The sequence below is a fragment of the Nannospalax galili genome, unplaced genomic scaffold (assembly GCF_000622305.1).
Source record: "Nannospalax galili isolate Female #2095 unplaced genomic scaffold, S.galili_v1.0 scaffold127, whole genome shotgun sequence".
NCBI lineage: Eukaryota > Metazoa > Chordata > Mammalia > Rodentia > Spalacidae > Nannospalax > Nannospalax galili.
Genome location: NW_008360326.1, coordinates 2,839,674 through 2,844,356, shown reverse-complemented (window position 1 = coordinate 2,844,356; position 4,683 = coordinate 2,839,674). Strand labels below are relative to the sequence as shown.

General features: G+C 40.6%; 1 pseudogene; it reads left to right on the top strand.

The window, feature by feature from the left end:
* Window positions 1-1,324: 1,324 nt before the first annotated feature.
* On the top strand, window positions 1,325-1,955 carry LOC103727807 (annotated as a pseudogene).
* The last annotated feature ends 2,728 nt before the right edge of the window (window positions 1,956-4,683 follow it).

Here is a 4,683-nt window from a genome sequence, read left to right as displayed (position 1 = left end):
TCACAAACTCCATGAGGACAGAGGTACTGTCCTATCCCTGGCACCTAGAGAGCCCCTGCACACAGAAAGTACTCAACAAGAATCTGCTGACTGTTGATTCTTGCTTCTAACCTGTAAAAACAATTGAGCAATCCAACTGGAAAATTAAGAGTTATATATTTTAGGGTTGAAAAAAAAAAGCTATAGACAGGTTGTTGACAGGTGACACTTGACAGGTTCAAAATTAGAGCACATACAATGAAAATTTTAGAACACTCAGCTCACCTGGTATACTATACACTTTGAATTTTGGCTCTTCTCATAATCATCAACCCAGAAGGAAGAGGGGATAAAGCAGGGAAAAGAGCTAAATATCCCTCACTCTCCAAACTACTGGACAAGAACCACTGAGCGTGAACCAGCCTGAAAGGCCCATCAGTCAGGAACTTCCTAGCCAAGAACTGAAATTCACGCCCTCAGAATATTAAGTGGAAAATAGGATTCCGTGGCCTTGGAACCGAGACACCAGCATCTCCTCTTGAGAGCCAGCCAAAAATTCTTTTCACATCCTTTATTCAGTTTCATTCATTGAAGAGAGTTCTAGTTTATGTAGCATGACTCCTTAAATCTTTAATGAGAAAAGAAATCATGTCATGTTTATTAAAATGATTAGACCAATTTTTTATTGACTGTGTGTGATTTATGTGAGAGGATGCTTACCTGAAGTTTTTCCCTTCCAGAAATCATTAGTTGGTGACTTTTTTCCTTTCTATAATGTTTGATGCAACTACTAGTAATCTAGCTAAGAAAAGAAGCTGTTGATTTGTTTGACTTCTTTCATCTTCTCGTTTAAGTCTCCCTACACAACACCCAACAGCAGGCACTTTCCTCCTGTTTCAAACTGGGTAACACAAACTGATACCAATTAAACTAGCAGCATTAAATATCTCAGAGATTCCAAAGGGCTTGTCTGCTCAGTCAGATGATGCTCAAAGACTTGAGCCTCCTTGAAGGTTCTCCACTCTGTCCTCTCAATTTAAATTCTGAGGCTATTTGCAGCCAACACTCCAATTGTAAGGAATTTAAAGCCAGCAAAACCTAGTATGGACAGGCCCTTCTCAGAGGCTACTCACAGGAAAAGGACACTAAAACCAGCCATAAACAGGAAGGTTTGCTTCTCTGAAATAAAAAAGAACTGTTTTCTACTCTTAAAAAAAAAAAAAAAAACACCTCTCAGATCCACCTGCCTCTGCCTCCTGAGTGCTGGGATTAAACAATACCTTGTATCCTGGAAGTTGAAGTTCATTTAGGAGTCTGCAGTTGGGGACTTCTTTGAAATTTGGACATGGCTAATCGAGGAGCAACAAGACCCAACGGACCAAATACTGGAAATAAAATATGTCAGTTCAAACTGGTACTTCTAGGAGAGTCTGCTGTTGGCAAGTCAAGCCTGGTGCTCCGCTTTGTGAAGGGCCAGTTCCTTGAATTTAGACTGTATGTCTTGATAATACAACAGTAAAGTTTGAAATATGGGACACAGCTGGCCATGAGTGCTACCACAGCCTAGCACCATTGTACTACCAAGGAGCACAGGCAGCCATAGTTGTGTAGGACATCACCAATGAGGAGTTCTTTACAAGAGCAAAAAACTGGGTTAAGAACTCCAGAGGCAAACAAGTCCTAATATTGTAAAAGCTTTATCAGGAAACAAGGTTGATGTAGCACGTAAAAGAGCTGTTGACTTCCAGGAAGCACAATCCTATGCAGATGACAACAGTTTATTATTCATGGAGACATCAGCTAAGACATCAATGAATGTAAATGAAATATTCATGGCAATAGCTAAAAAGCTGCCAAAGAATGAACCACAGAATCCAGGAGCAAATTCGGCTAGAGGAAGAGGAGTAGACCTTACTGCGCCTGCACAACCAACCAGGAGTCAGTGTTGTAGTAAGTAAATCTCCAGTTTGAACTAGCTGGAGGATTCTGCTTCCTTAATGTCAATAACCATGGAGTTGGAGCTTTTAGCCGGCCCAGTATAACTTCCAAAAAGAGACTTACAATAGAATCAAGTTTCTAATACAGAATTATTTTGAGTGTTTTGAACTGAATTTTTAATAACATGCATGTGTCCCTCTGACTGATGTTTCAGTATACAGGGAAGTGTAAGGTTGTTCCTCTGGAGAGGTTGAGGGAATGCTTTCTCACCATTAGGGATAAAGGCAGATGACTGTCTGGACCCACAGGAACCATCCAGTTTCTCCTGACTGGGACAGTAGTCATATGTGAAAGATGTGGAGATTACTAATGTGGGCTTTAGAAGACTCAATATTTATGTTTAGCAACAGTATTCAACAAAATGATTGTTTCTTCTATTATCTAAAAAGTACACATTCCACATTTTAATAACTTAATCCCAAGAAAATGGTCCCATGTCTCCAGAAAGAATAATATTAGCAGCATCTAAATTATACTTGGTCCTACTGTTTTTTTAAATGGGGTTTTTAAAAAGTCAAACGTAACCCTGTCTTGTTTTAGGAATTTAAAAATTGCTAAATGCATTTTATTGAATGGTATTCCCTTCCTTTGAGCCCTTCAACAAAACTTAAACAAACCAGGTGTCTGTGGTTTCTGTTTAATCACTGTTGGCCATTACATATAGGTCTTTTGTTTGCGGCAGGAAGGGGGTTCTCATTCCCGTTGGACATGGTATAGTGAGTGCACTAACAATTATGTAGATTCAATTTGATTATTTTAAATATGATCCTCAGCTGTACTATAAATAGGGTGCTGCATTGTAGTCTCCATATATGTTTATTTGTTTCTGTAATATTTAAGATCTGCTTAAAAGTATACAAAATGTACAGTTACTAAAACAGTTAACTATTTCTTTCCCCCTTTGAGAGAAAGGGGCTTCAGTTGTTCCTACAGGCTAGAGCCCTAAGAAATGGTGTACCTGTGATTGTAACATAAGTATTACAATGTTAGTAACAACCTTGCAGCCCTGTTTTTCAAAGTCCATTTTATTTTCATCAGCTCAGTATATTGCATTAATTATTTTAGGTATTCTCATTATATGAAATCTACCATGTGCCAGATGATTTAATCTAAGTGTTGAAATGCTAGCAGAACTTGTACATTTTACAGTAACTCAGAATTGGTAAGGAAAACAGTTCACCAATGTTTAGTTTTACATTAAGGTTCTCAGGTTGGAATAAAGTGGTATAAAAAGCAAAAAGGGGGGGCTGGAGAGATGGCTCAGTGGTTAAGAGCACTGACTGCTCTTGCAGAGGACCCAGGTTCAATTCCCAGCACCCACATGGCAGCTACAAAGCGTCCTTAACTCCAGTTCCAGGGGACTCCGAAGCCCTCTTCTGACCTCCGTGGCATTGCACAACATGGGTGCATTCACATACATGCAGGCAATACACTCATACACATAAAATATTTTTAAAAAAAAAAAACTCTCTCTGATCCTGCTTCTAATGTGCTGCTTAGGGATGTTCTAGCCTGGGAGGTGAGCAGAGGAAGAAGGTAAGATGGTAGGAGATTGGTGTCTTGAAGGCTTCCTGCAAAAGAAATGTATCCTATCTGCAGTGCTTGGTGAGGGTACACCAGGAACAAACCCAAGTAAGGTAGACAAAGTAATACCGCCACAAAGGTGGCTATACCCTCATCCCCACAACCTACTTACATTTCGTTGCACAGCACAAACATTGCTAATCAGAGGATCTTGAAATGAGAAAGGGTTCTGGATTATCCAGGTGGCCCCACTGTATTCACAGAGTCCTTAAAAGAAGAAAGCAGAAATAGTCAGAGAATGGTGTGTCTTTGAAAGAAATCCCCCCAAACATATAGTGTTGCTAGTTTTAGAGAGAGGGAGATCAAGAACAAAGGAAAGCGCACAGTGCCGCAGAGTTGCAAAATGAAAGGTCCTGGGATACAAGATCTCCTAGAATCTCCAGATCAGACCACAGCTCCCGTGTCAGACCTTCGGCTTCTGTCAAATAATAAACTCTTGCTGTTTTAACCCACCAGGTTTATGGTCATTTGTCACAGTGGGAAATGGAAAATGAATACAGCGAACAGCCCTCTATGGGTTTCAGCCTCCAAGTTCACAGCTCTGCTCTGTTGGAACAAATCTTTAAGATTCGTTGGCCATTATGAACATGAGAACACAAGACTTCCCTAGCATGCTTGGTGGAGGACTGGGCCTTGTCCCACCTTTACCCAAAATGTGTTCAAAATAAAATCTTTAGTCCAAGTACTCCACCAATACCACACAAAAAACACGTGGGCAAAGCATAATTAACTCACAAGGCAGCTTTTACTTTTACAAAAGGGTACATTAAGTCATCATTCAGCTCAAGCAAGCACACCTGACCCAGAAGTTTGATAGGTTTTTATCCCTAACGCAAGAGTACTCCATCTTATCCCCATTGGCTACGGTCTGACTTCTCAGTCTTTCCTGGTTAGCTCCTTTGAAAGAATCTGAGCCAAGGAAGGAGAGTGGTGGCCAAAGAGAGGGAAGAGCTCTGCTGTCCCAGGTCGTCAGGTCCAAAAATGCATCAGGGTCTTTTCATAAACAAGTTTTACAGGGTTTGGAGGATTAAAAGATTAGAATAGAGAACAGTCACAAGCTTCCTGGGTCCAGCATCTTTCCTGGGTAAGTTTGGTGAAACCCACTGCGCCTTGACTCCCCCA